General features: G+C 38.3%; 1 protein-coding gene across 6 annotated transcripts in view; it reads right to left on the reverse strand.

The window, feature by feature from the left end:
* SPIDR (scaffold protein involved in DNA repair) overlaps positions 1-14,756 on the reverse strand; it is a 565,282-nt gene that overhangs the window by 132,064 nt on the left and 418,462 nt on the right. Inside the window, exons 1-2 of one of the 6 annotated variants that reach the window (XM_074319018.1) lie at positions 14,583-14,756; positions 14,200-14,259 (exon numbers count right to left, since the gene is read on the reverse strand). The exon at positions 14,583-14,756 is cut by the window's right edge and continues 140 nt beyond it. The exons of the other annotated variants lie outside the window; for them this stretch is intronic. The gene's annotated coding sequence lies outside the window, so the exon portion shown is untranslated. The remainder of the gene's footprint in view (positions 1-14,199; positions 14,260-14,582) is intronic. 6 annotated transcript variants of the gene reach the window in all.

A 14,756-nucleotide genomic window follows, 5' to 3' on the forward strand; every position in this document is an offset into this window, starting at 1 on the left:
CTGAATAGGAACCTTTCATTCAGATGATATCCTGAAATGATTTAGAGTAGACAATAATGCTGGCATGTAGTTAAGAACCCCAGTAGAGGAGATGAAGGAGGACAGAGGCCCACCCTGAGGATCTGGAATGGCACAGAGAGTCACTGAGGCTGACAGACAGAAGAAATTTACTTACACTAGCTCCTCCACAAATGCTTCATGATAGTAAATGATAAAAGTGTCATCCGAGGAAAGAGAGTTAGGTCATGGGTTATACTGAAAATTGTCTGAATGACAGGAAAGAAATACTAAATGAGTACAGTAGCTAAAAAAGCTCTACCTTTGGAACAATTTCGGGAGAAGGATCTTTTCCTTGGGCTGTAGATAATCACTCCCAGTGGTCAGGGCTGCATATCAAACATTCCGAAACAGAGCATTCTTACTTCTAAAGTCTCTATCTGGCCATGATTACTGAAGTTGGTATCTATCTATATGCTTTAAAATGAACTCATATTTTCTTAATCTTCTTTTATTTCTTGGTATCCAAAACCATTCTCCAACAAAAAGAACTTGAGCTCCTTGCAGAAATGGTTGATTCTAGGAATGGGGCAGTAAATATACAAAATGAGCCTCGTATATCTTCTACTGTCAGAAAGTAAGAAGGTACTCAAAACAAAACAAAACCCAAAATGACGGGACTATGTCAAAGAGCTTCAGTGGCAAAAGCTGGAAGAGTTTGAGCAACAAAATAAATAAAATAGCATTGGATTATAACCCAAAGTATAAAATAAAAACTCATGAATTCATAGTGATACAGATTGAATAAATAAGTTGGGGAGAAGATACAATCTCCCATGCAATAGAATTCCAAATAATTACTTCACTGTTATGGAGGGGAATCAGAACTCATTCCTTAGGTGTGGGCTATAAACATAGTGACTTCCTTCCAAAGAGTTCAGGATGGAAAGAGGGAAAAAAAACATAACTTCACAGTGGAAAAACCTGACAAAAACTACCTCAGCCAGATGATCAAGGTCAATATCAACACTGATAAGTCATGTTGACACGATGTGACAAAAACTGCACTTTACCTCTGTGATCTTCCTCCCAAGAACCCATAACCCCAGTCTAATCATGAGTAATCAGATCAATTCCAAAGAAAGATTCTACAAAACACCTGACCAGTGCTTGTCAAAACTGTCAAGGTTATCAAAAACACGGGAAATCTCAGAAACTGTCATAGCCAAGAGGAGCCTAAGACTACAAAATGTAATGTGGTATCCTGGATGGGATCCTGGAACAGAATAATTACATTAGGTAAAAATCTAAGGAAATGTGAATAAAGTAAGAACTTTAGTTAATTTTTAAAAAATCACATCTACATACTTTCAGAAAGTAGTACATATCTGTTTCAGACATTATTTCAGGTGATGTAGAAAATGATGAATGTATGTATATTCCAGGACTCCTCACTCTAAACCTGAGGCCCCCAGTAGAGATTTGGCAATCAGTACACTGGGAAGGAATAATACTTTTCTATTTTATTTATTTTACTTTATTGTTTTCAGTTTTACTGAAATATGACTGACATACAGCACTGTATAAAGTGTACAGCATATGAGATAATACTTTTCTTGACTAGCATGATGATTTTACTATTTTGTCTCTAGTACATTTCAAAATTCCAACAATTTTAGATTTAATCTCATTTCTTAGTATTGCATTCACCAGTTGCTTAGAAAGCTTTTCTGACTAAATTTCTCTACCCATAGGGAAATAGCTCCCTTTGTGAGTGGGATTTCTTGCCCAAGACTGCACAGAAAGGCAACACGTATGTCTGCCCAATTTTCACCCACTGGGAAGTGGGTGAGCATATTGGCTTCCTATTCCCTCTCAAAGATCAGAGGTACCTTCACCCAAACAACTTCTTCTTAGGGTAATCTGATTTTTTAGTATTTGATGGTTAATTATAGTTCTTCCACACTTCTTTTAACTGGTAACAGAGAAAACTTTAGGTTCCCATTCTCAGGTAAAGGGTTACCTGATGATATATATGCTTTCCTGGGGCAAAGTGTTTAATGTTTATAGACAGAAATATAAAAGACTCACTAGAAAGTTTAGTTAGTTATCCACATGGATGGTGAAAATTTTCCTCCAGCTATTTAATTTTCCATTATTTCATTTCTCTGGGGCTAAGAAACTGGGAAGTAAAAAACAGAGGCAATGATCTTATTGTCAAATGTTTCTGAAAGGTAAGTCAGCAAATGTTTCATGGACTAAGAGGCAGATGGTGGTGCCAACACAGGTCTGAAGCTTGGCAGTTAAGCTATCCTTTGGCTCAGGCAGCGGCATGAAGCTCAAAGAGAAATAGTGACTATAATGAACATCTGTGCTGATTTCAGAGTATATAATGAACGGAGGTTTTCTTTGGGAGGGATACAGTGAGTCAGAATATGAAGAGTTTTCTCTCTCCCTTTCGTATTTGGAAAAGTTCTTTTGTTAGTTTCTAAAGCTGCATCTAGGATGTACCTGAGAATCTAGACTAGACTTGAGATTATTTTTAACTTAAGTTCACCATGGTTTTTTTCAAGTCATAATATTGCCATGTACCTCGAATATGTCTAATAAATATCAACTGATGGTGATGATAAATGTATTTAGTAAAAAGCACTCTCTCTGTCCCCTCCCTTCTCTCTTCAACCATATTTAGAGAGTATCTGCCCTGTGCAAGCCAGGGCCTGCTTTTTATGCTAGAGATGCAAACTGGAATAAAACAAATTTTTTATATTGATGACGTTTATAGTCCAGTGAGATCTAGAAGAAAGATAAACTCAGATTTTTTTTAAAAACTAGCTTGTGGATGAAAAAGGGGTGCTGCAGTAAATCATAAATTCAAAATGGATTAAAGACTTAAATGTAAAACCTGATACCATAAGACTCCTAGAACAAAATATAGGCAGTAAACTCTTTGACATCAGTCTTAGCAATATTTTATTTGGATATGTCTCCTTGTGCAAAGGAAAGAAAAAAACTTTACCAAACTAAAAATCTTTGATACAGTGAAGGAAACCATCAACAAGACAAAAAGCCAACCTACTGAATGGGAAAAGATATTTGTGAGTGATATACATGATTTGGGGTTAATATCCAAAATATTTTTAAACTCATACAACTCAACATTAACCCACTCCCGCGCCAAACATCCAATTAAAAAATGAGCAGAGGACATAAATAGATACTTCTCCAAGGAAGCCATAGAGATGGTCAACATGTACACAAAAAGGACCCTAACATCACTAATCATCAGACAAATGCAAATCAAAACCACAATGAGATGTCACTTCACATTTGTCAGAATGGCTATTATTAAAATGACAACGAATACCAAGTGTTGGCAAGGATGTGGAGAAAAGGGAACCTTTGTGCACTGTTTAGTGCAGGCAGTATGGAAAACAGTATGAAGATTTCTCATACTGAATGACCTAGAAATTCCACATCTGGGTATTTGTCCCAAGAAAATAAAAACACTAACTCAGAGATATATGCACCCCTATATTCATTGCAGAATTGTTTACAATAGCAAAGATATGCAACCTAGGTATCCATTTACAGATGAATGGATAAAGAATAAGTGGTACATACAGAGGATGCCAAAAAAAGCACACACATTTTAAGAAAGAAAAAAACTATTAAAATTGTAATAATATATGCCAATAACAAAAGATGAATACAAGTCATGTTTGACTTCTGCAATTAGAAGAGGTGCTCAAAGGGGTTACCATCAGTCTCCAGACTCTTCTTATTATGGCAAACTACTGCTTGAGCAACGTTGACCAAAGTATCCACTTGTATACATTATTTTTGGAATCCCCAGTATATACAATAGAATATTACTCAGCCATAAAAATAAAATTTTGTTGTTTGCGACAACATGGATGGACCTAGAGGGTATTATGCTAAATAAAATGTCAGACATAGAAAGTCAAATGCTATATAATTTCACTTAAATGTGGAATCTAAAGAACAAAATAAATCAACAAATAAAACAGAAACTGTGGCCATGCAGCAGCCTACCTGTCTGTCTCCTTGTACCTGCCCCCAAAGAAAGGAGAGTCTGTGAGACAGATCCTTTCAGGGACTTTGCTTCACTTTTGTGTTTGCACCTTATGTCTCCCTGTTTGGTTCCAGATGGCTGGTCAGCCAACAACGAGTAAGATTTCCCACGGGGGCGGGGGGACAACTCAAGCCAGGCACAGTCGAGTGGGGACCAACAGGAGAACCCATGGGGTTTGTATAGGTGAGCACAGCCCCCCACCTTCCCCAGGCTAAGGAAAGTGTCTGCCTCTGTGCCTGTATTCCTTCCCAAAACCTGCAAGGGAAGAGAGTCAATGATGTGCTCTCCATCTATTCATATGCATGTAGGTTTTGTCCCTTGGGGAAGTACAAACATCCTGAGATTTACGGTTCTGCTGCCTGCAGGCAAAGGTGATTGGCTTGAATCAGTTTCCTATTATAGTGTATGGAATTCACAGATCTTGAGATTGACAAGCTTTATCTCCTTTACTTCCCTACCTAACTATAAAAGCTAATGCATAGGCCTGATTCAGGGCATCTAGTCCTTGAGACTGGGGGTCCCTTGGCCCTGTTTATAATCTATTATTGACTACTGTCTTTTCTTAACCCTGCGCCACCCTCCTCGCTCCCCACAACTCTCGTCACGTGGGACGTGACAAGAAACAAAGTCATAAATACAGAGAACAAAGAGGTTGTTGCTAACGGGGAAGGGATTGGGGATTGTGATCAAGAAATATGATGAATGCTGTTGGTAAGTGCAATCCAACGAAATGCAGGGATCTTCAAAATGGGAAGTGGCACTGCGAACCTTAGTAACAGTGTGTGACAAGTTTCAACTTGTTTGGTGCAGTCAGTTGGGTGTGAGCTACGGTTGAGAGATGGTGTGTTTTAAAGTGTGCTGCAAATCATCATCCATAATGACAACACTCCGTGTCAAACATCGCTTCTGGTATATGGCCATTTCGGTCAGATCAAAACATTACAGTGTGTCCTCATCCAACTTATTCACTGGATTTGGCACAGTGTGACTTCTGGCTCTTCCCCAAAGTCAAAATGATTCAGGACATGGAGGCAGCCACGACAGTGCAACTAAAGACACTCATGAAAGAAGACTTTCAGAACTGCTTCAGAAAGTGGCAAGAGTGATGGGAAAAGTGTGTTTGAAGCGAGGGGGAGTATTTTGAGGGGGATTAATGGCAATGTGTCTTTTACTGTAATAATTTTTTTTTATTTGAAGATTCACTGTAATGTTTGATCACATCTCGTAGGTTAACACACCTTTGAAATACCAGGAGTAATACCCCTTGAAGGTGTAACCACCCTCAAGAAAGCACATAATCTTGTCATCCAGTACCCACCTTGCTTACTCCCACCCTCCTGTAACCTTCCTTACATTCCATCTTTAATTACAAATCACAAAAGAGGCTGCAAAGTGATATTTTCTGGAGCATTTTAGATCTTGCTCCCCAGCAACTGTCGTCAGTTGGCTCAAATAACCTTCTAAGTTTGGACATTTCTTACATTGACAAGCTCATAAGATATGTTCCAAAGTGGGAAAAAGTAAAAAATATTAAGAATCCAAAACTGTTAGTTTAAAACTCAACATTTAGACACCAAACAATGGCTAAATAAAAAATACTGAAGACACCAAATACTGTTGAGGAAGTAGAGAAACTGGGTCACTCATACATTGGTAGTGGGAGTGTAAAATGGTATAGCTACTGTGGAAACAGGCACTTTCTTATTTAACTGAACATTTTTCCTAGAGACATGAAAACGTGTTCACGCAAAAATCTGTACACAAATGTTAATAGCTTTACTCATAATAGCAAAAAACTGGAGTCAGCACAGATATTTCCCAATAGTGAAATGTTAAGTGAAACTGTGGTATACCTGTACCATGGAATATGGTATTTACTGACTCGGCAGTAAAAAGGAACAGATTATGTATTATATATTTATACATTTCACATAATATTCTTGAAAAGGAGAAAATTAGAAAAATGGAAAACAGACTAATGGTTGCTAGGGCTAGGACAGAAAGTGGGCAGGGGTAAATACTTTGGAAAGGAGGTGAGGAGGGAGGAAGCGGGTGTGGTTATAAAAGGGAAACAGGACAGATCATTGTGGTGTTGCAACTGTTCAGTATTTTGCCTGCGGTGGTCCGCACATATACCTATACATGTAATAAAACTGTATAAAACTAAAGATACACACACACAAGTAAAACTGTGGAGATCTGAACAAGACAGATCAATTATATTGGTGTAATATAGTGATTGTAATATTGTACTATAGTTTTACAAAATGTTACCACTGGGGAAAACTAGGTGAAAGATACATGGGGGTCTGTCTGTGTTATTTCTTACAATTACATGTGACTCTACAATGGTATCAATACAATTTTTAATTAACAAAAGACAAAAAAAAAAAGCACCACCAAAAATAATACATCATCTAAAACTTTACTAAATACAATTATAGCATTCACTACCAAATATGCCTGTGGGCTTCTGTGCTGGACAGTAATTAAAATTACTTCTATTTCCACCATAAATATACCTACTAACAAGGCACAAGAAATAGTGAGATTCAAAGTGAGCATCTGTCTAATTAGCACCTTTTGATCACAATTTGATTTGGTAATAAAGTAAGTATAAACATCTATAACACTAATGGAGACTTAGAACCAAAAGACGCTTGTTCACAAAGGACAGAGATGGGACCTTCCCAGTCATCCCTCCTTAGCACTATGTGAACTGCTTTCACTCACTGCTGAGGAAGGTCAAGGTGGTGTGTTCACATGTCTGAGGTAGAAATGGACACTCATGGACGCAATCCAAGGACTACACTTTCTCTGTTCTGGGTTTGAAGTAAGTGGCAACACCTAACTATTAAAATATATGAATAATAGTTCCACACAGTGATGTCTGACTATATGAGATCTTTTGTCCCTCTCATTTTTACTTTCCTTCCTTCATGTTTGAGATCTACTTGTCTACATGTTTATACCTATTTTTCAAAAATTATCTTTATGTCTAGTCTTAAAAAGGAACAGAAAATTCTTTCTACATCATCTTATACACATCAGGTAGTATGGCATGGAGGTGTAGCACAGATAAAAACATTCTTCTCATTTACATGGCCCTGTTGGTTGTGTTATTATCCCTTTCATTAAAAAACAAAATAGAACAAAACAAAACATTGTAATCCTTTCATGGCTACCCATACTGCCAGGAAAAGCAAGAGGTGACACTGAAATGCTCAGTAATGTTTATTCTCTTCATCAAAGAATCTAAGCAATTTTTTCATTATTGGATAGATGACTTTTAGGTTAAAAATATGTTTCAGACAGCAAGAAGTAATATGTTATTAATGTTAACTTTCCAAACACCTGATTATAGACACCTGTTTCCATAGCTGGGTTCCTTATAGGTGAAACTGACAATAATTGCTCATACTTCAAATGAAAATAATGCTTGTATCTTTTCTACTATATATACCAGTGTAGGTTTCCATTAGAGTGAATGGGAATAACCATTGTTATAATACTATGTCGTGCGGAGAGGCCTGCGTTCTTATCTGGGCCCCACATAAGAACGCAGGATATGGCTAGGCCAAAAAGGAACACCCACAGGGCCATAGATAGGGGAGTCATACCACTATATTCTCTCTGGTGGCTGAGTGAGACACATGCAGTAGTAGCCACACGATCCACAGTCTGCCATTCATTTCTCTGCCTGCCAACCAACCAACCAACCAATCAACGCAGCCCCGCAGTTACATCAGTAGCCAATTGGCTAATGGTTACAGCTGATGGCCAACCAATCACAGTCCTCCACGGTCATTCACCACCTGAGCCAGCACCTCCCCCACGCAAGGCTGAGAACCTGCAAACTTCTCTCTGGGACTCTGTCCCCATACTCCACCCCTCCAGGGTCTCGCCTCATAATCTACGAGACAAGCAGCTTCTGCGAGGGTCCCTGTGCCATATTAGCCTACAGGCACCTACGGACAGAAAGAAACAGTAGTTTTAGGAACCAACAATGGCAAATCCCTTCCATCTGGGAGGATACATGCTAGCTTTTTGTCCTGGGAACGGAGGGCTGTTGCCACTGGCACCTTTCCCGGTTTGTGGTACCAGACCTTTATGGCAGTGCTTGGGGTCCCTTGCATAGTTTCAACATGTAACAGAACAGGGGACCCCATAACAGGCCATAGTGAAAGCACATAGGTTCCTCGCAAAATCATCCCGGTATCGGGACCTCCGTATACCACAGTCACCTGCGGTGGCCACTCAGCCACCACCCCTGATCAAGCTGAAAGGAGTCGGCCTCAAGCAGCTGCATGAAGTTCTGGAGGGACACGGATTGCACTTTCCCAGACTTCTCCTATAGGCTTCTTCGGAATTGCTGTTCCGGACGCAACTGTTTCCAAAGTTTCAAACAGGAGTGCATTGGGTTGTTGGTCTATTTTTCCCCGATCGACCCCTGCTGCCACGAGATCACGCCACATCTGTGTGCTTGTTACTCTCTGAGGCCCGCGACCTCGTCCCTTTACTTTTGATTTGGGCTTCCAGGTCTCAACTGTTTGGACCTCCTGTCTTAACTTCCTTCGCCTCCAGCTTTCACCATCCCCTAGGGCGGCCAGGGCAGTTGTAATTTCATGGATCCGCCGCCCCACATAGGGCGTAAGAATGGTCATAGAATAAGCTATAGAATGTGAAATAACTTGGCTGCTACATTTATAAAAGCAATGCCTTGTGCCCTTGTTGGCTTTAAATGTTCAGAGTCAGACAAAACTGGTTTTGAGTTCTAGCTCAGCCTGAGATGAGTCTTTAGCCTCCTGCCCTTTCAGCAGCAGACTGTTCTGAGCAATGGGAAAACTCACACCACCATTTAGAGGTGCTGGCCATTTCTGTTAATACTCTGCAGCGTGCCACCAGCAGGTACTACATGGATACTTTATGTACTTTAATTCATTAATTCCTCAAAAAAACCAATGAACAAACAAAAACACAAGCACTTGGCATATCGTAGGTTCCCAACCAAGGTCCCTTCTTCCACAGAGCACACAGTCAAATTGAAACGTTGCACAGAGGGAGTAAAGAGTATTATAGTTTGCTGACATTTCTAAGAACAAAATGTTTTGTGATTTCAACTTTAAAGAATGATTATAAAAAAGACTGGAAGATAATATATAAAGTGATTATACATGGAGTGTAATTAGAATATTTTTTCTACTTGTGCAAATTTTGAAACTTTCTATAGATGTCACTATATTGCTTTTATCATTTAAAATTATACTAAAAATATTAACGGATCAGGCTGTCACTTAAATAGCTACATTATTTCATGCACAAGCTGGGCTGTGAGCACAAACAGTGAAAGAGTGCAATGTTGAGCAATGTTGCTTGTATTTTGAGTTTTGCCAAGCCTAGCCCATGTGTGGGTACCATCTGTTAACTCTCAAATTTCAGAGTAAGCAAAACTTGGCTGTTTGTTTGAAAAAGATGGGATGGTTGGTTGTTCAACTTGGTATTTCACTATCAGTAGAGTCAATCATAGTACAGGACATGTCACAACTGAATTAAAATGTAAAGATTTTTATGGTATGTAATGAAAAAAGTCGCAAAAAAAGTTTCCCACCCCCCTGTTATTTTAAAAAAATAGTCCATTCCAAAGGGTTTAACTCAAAATATGTTCCATTTGGGTGTTGTGGAGGAGATGTGTGTGCAGAATTCTCTTTTACATCTGTGACTCCTGCAAAAATATCTGGCAGTACATTCAGTTCTGTGTCTTAAAACCTCACAGGGCCAATTTAAAAATAATATTGTAAATGCTCGTGGTTATCATCACTTAACTAATCTAAAACAACAAAACAGCTGGCCCTTCAATTTTTTCAGATCATCCTGAGGTAATGGTTGAATTTTGGACTCTGTAATTAGAGAGACTTGGTTTGTCATGGTGTAAATTTGAGGAGGTGTATTTCGCTGGCCTTCCAGAACATAAACTACAATTATAAATGAAAACTGTATGTTGATTCTCTGAATATTTGGCGAACTATGAACTCTGAAAAGTCAAATAAGGATTCTTTATCAACTCTTTACTCCTTTTTTTAATATGTTCTGAAAAAATAAATTCTAAATCTGTTTTGAGATAAAAATTTGCTCTTTCACCATTTGTCTTGATATAGTTATTGTGATGATTCATGAATCCAGTACTTTTATTTTTGGTTTAAAAATATGCAGTAATTTCTGTGTGGTTTTTAAAATTAATTAATACATTAATTATTGTATTACATAATTAATGTATTTTATGTATGTAATACATAAAATTCATTAATTAATACACCAGGAAGTAAGACCCATGTGATGGTAAACAAAAGCTTAAATTTTTATTTTCAAGAACTGTTTGTAAATTGACCCTAATACAGATTTTTCTTAAAATACATTGTTATAACTAAGTTCAAAGCCTTAAGCCATTGTTATAAGGCTTTAGGACATTCAAGGACTAGATCCAGGGAGCCCTGATCCAGCCAGAGTAAGAGGGCTGCCCCAGAGAAGGGCAGAGACTTGGAAGAATAGGGCTCACATTCCCTCTCTACCATCCAGTGCCTACATGACCTTCAGCAGTTTGTGAGTTATTGGAAATTTGGGCTTCCTCCTTGGGGTGCGCCTTGCTCTCTTTACTGTTCTCTCCCTTCCTATTGAGTCCCTCATTCCTTCTCTACTGTCCCCTTGCATTAGATTGCCCGGGAATTGATTACATCCTTGCTCTAACAGTCTGTATGTCTCCCTTTAAGAAAGCCTCTGATTCAGTATGACTGGCACTGTGACTTGCTTTCAGTGGTTGTAGCTTTTTTACATTTTTTGAGCATAAAAAATGGATTTGAGGGCCGGCCTGGTGGCTCAGGTGGTTAGAGCTCCGTGCTCCTAACTCCGAAGGCTGCCGGTTCGATTCCCACATGGGCCAGTGGGCTCTCAACCACAAGGTTGCCAGTTCAATTCCTCGAGTCCCACAAGGGATGATGGGCTCTGCCCCCTGCAACTAAGATTGAACACGGCACCTTGAGCTGAGCTGCCGCTGAGCTCCCGGATCGCTCAGTTGGTTGGAGTGTGTTCTCTCAACCACAAGGTTGTCGGTTTGACTCCCGCAAGGGATGGTGGGCTGTGCCCACTGCAACTAGCAACGGCAACTGGACCTGGAGCTGAGCTGCGCCCTCCACAACTAAGACTGAAAGAACAACAACTTGAAGCTTAATGGCACCCTCCACAACTAAGATTGAAAGGACAACAACTTGACTTGGAGAAAAGTCCTGAAAGTGCACACTGTTCCCCAATAAAGTCCTGTTCCCCTTCCCCAATAAAATCTTTAAAAAAAAAAAAAGGATTTGATCTACATATCATGTGAATAAGGACCAGTCATGTCCGATCAGCCACACAGGAGTTCACCCAAAGTAGAGGGAGTTACAGATTACGTGACATTTGCTGAATAAGTAGTTAGTAATTTCTTTTCTAAAATATTTAGCCTATATGCACCTCTAAAGGCTGAATATGTAAGCCAAGATGAATGTGTAGGTAACTAAGAGAAGCTTCACGTCCTCTTAAGTTCTACTGTCTTAGAAAAGGTCAGCTCATCAGAAGGCAGGGAACTCCAAATTGCCCTTGGATCAATGTAAATATGTCTGTCATATGTACAATCAATAATAGTATTTCATAGCAACCTAAAACTCTCAAAGCATTTTACACGTCTCTTTAACAGTATAAAACAATGTGCAGAGTATATTATTCTCTCTACATATACTGAGGAAACTAAAGCTCAGAGCAGTTAATTAAGTTGCCCAAGGTCTTAAGACTATGTGGAGTACCAGGCTGGCACTAGAATTTAGAGACTTTAATTACAAACTCTTGATTATTTCCCATACCCTTCTAATGCTTTTCTCAGAATTTACAATAAACATTGCTTTCATCCATATTTTTATGCTATTTATATGTTTTCATCATGTGCTTTCTATTTTCCCCAGTGTTCATTGTCTCACTTGTGAACCATAAATCCTAGCATAAAAGTTTTCATTTGAACCTTACTTTGGTTCATAAATTTGTTATGCTACCTGTATCATTTTGTAATTCAATGTATTTGAGAGACAAAGTATGTAGAGATATCCCAATACTTCTAAATGTCACATCACTTTACCACGTGACAGAAGCTCTTTTATCTGAAAATTAAAATATTAAACATTAAGCTCTATAATTTTACACATTCTTTTCTGCATATAGTTTAAAAATGTGTAAGATATACCTTCAGTGTTATTTTGATGTGCAATACGGGAAGTTGGAACTGTAGCAAACAGTAGTTGAAATTCTCTTCTATCGTTCAAAGGAAATAAAAGACATAAAGTAACTTACCTATTTGTATAGATCCTAGGTTGGCAAACTGGCCCTTGTGCCAAATTTTGCCTGCTACCTGCCTTTGTAAACAAAGTTTTATTGGAACAGAGCCACACTCATCTACGAATATTTATGTGCTATTGTCTATGGCTACTTTCATATTACAATAGCTGAGTTGAATAACTGTGACAGAAATTGTGGTATGGCCTATTAAGTCTAAAATACCGTGTTTGCCTACTCCTGGTCTATAAAAATGAAAAAAAAAAATTAAGACATACTGTGTGCCAAGAATCTCATCTTTGTTACCTTACTTAATTCCCCAAACAATCCTGTGAGATGGATGACAGTTGAGGCCCTATTGCCATCCTAATACATGTAATTACTAAATCTCTAATATTATCACATCTTATTCTGGGGAAAAAGAAAATGTCAGTAAGAATCAAGGACAATTTTTCCTCAAGGGACTTACCAAGGCTGGGATAATCTAAGAGGTAGCTGTTAAAGGAAGAAGCTTAGCCCTTGTATTTTCATGACTTGATCATTTAGCATGTTTTAAAGGCTTATTGAAAATAAATTAAGTTTAAAAGGATACATTCTCTAATTTCTGATAAGACTAATCCATGAAATAGCTAAACCCTACAGATTCTTGGTTACTTCAGAATACTAGATAAATTGGCTTATTCCTTAAGCTCCAAACAAGCCACACCAGAATCCAATCAACATTCTCCACTCAAAGTGTTTTTCACTTCTTACTTTCATTTCTCTAATATATACATTCACTTCTATCTAGCTATTAATGATTCTAAAAAAGTTAAATTTTGCATTTAGTCAGAGTTCAAACCCATAAAATACTACAGCAATATGAATAGTTCTGTTTAACTTATTCAGAAATGGTTGGGTGAATTATTTTCTATGCCCTATAAGATGATTCCTTGCTGTGACTATAAGAAAAAAATCTTTCTCCACCCAATTTTTAAAACACAGATGGGAAAATATCATAGCTCTCTTTAAAGAAGTCATCCAAGGAAGCACGATCTGTGAAAGATGGCTAGTTTAAGGATGGCTAGGGAAAGCTATCTGTATTTTTGAGTCCCTTGTTTATTTTCAAGGACTGATCTGAATAGCACCCAGGGACTTCCTCTGTTTTAACAGAACCATTCTAAATCACATCCCATGACAGACTGAGTTCATGTAAACATAGTGGTATCATGAGTAACAAAATCTGTTTCCATCAGAAGCCCTTTATCCTGCATAAGTGACCTGTACACTAATAGGCGGCCCAGGCTAATGTTAACCAGCTACAGCTGGTTCAATGCTATAAAAAGAACTAAGGAAAACACAAACACTAATTCTCCATTCTACTTCAGCCAGTAAGTCAAAGCTACACAAAAACAGCCCTTTCCAAATACTCTGTGAATGAAACAGCAGGCCTGGTTCTCTGAAGTTGTTTACTGAACAGTGTGTGCAGGGACTCCCTGAGCACTGAGGTGGAGGAAGGGCAGGAATCACATGACCTATTAGTGCACAAAGCCAATTTTCCAGATGATCTTGGATTTAGTTCTCTAACAAATAGGGGGCGGAGAAAAATTTCAAAAGCAGAGCTAGAGTACTTTCAGCAATTTCTTAAGCAAATACACACTTTGAGTACTTAGATTTTTATTATGAAAATGGATCATTAAATCTAAAATAAATTAATGCCTTATCAGATGTTCTAAATTCTTAAGTAAATGTAAATAATTTTTTATTAAGTGACTTACTTTTCAAGAGGAAGCAATCTTCTGATAAAGAAATGATCACTACTTCAATTCTTTACATAGCTAAAAAAAAAAAAAATCCAGACTTTTAGTTAGTGCTAGAAGGAACTGTGGTGATTTTCCCCTAGGTTTTCATCTCACAGATGAATCGTTTGAAGCTCAGAGGATTCTTAGCCTGCCTCAGACCACACTTTTTGGTGGCATCAAGAACCTGTGTTTCCTGGTGCTCACAACTCTGTACTCCATCTTGTGCTAGACATGGCTAAATAAACATGGCCAAGAATAAAATGAACAGTCTGCCTGGATTATTTCATAATATCATGGGTTTTGACCTAACTCAATGTATGAGGTTACTTGCAACAACAACCAAAAATTTAGGGACTTACCCTGGTATTTTTTCATGTTCTTGCATAGATTGAAAGTGTTATTCCACAAGCTATTCTGCTAGATGCAAGTTTTTTGCTTTGGACATGCAGGGCTAGCACTCAGTGCCTGCAGCATTTGATTTGCAGTGCAGATACTTATTAGTACGTCATTACCACCCTTCCCCGGACTCTAGT

Source organism: Rhinolophus sinicus, linkage group LG14 (genome assembly GCF_036562045.2).
Source record: "Rhinolophus sinicus isolate RSC01 linkage group LG14, ASM3656204v1, whole genome shotgun sequence".
NCBI classification, from domain to species: domain Eukaryota; kingdom Metazoa; phylum Chordata; class Mammalia; order Chiroptera; family Rhinolophidae; genus Rhinolophus; species Rhinolophus sinicus.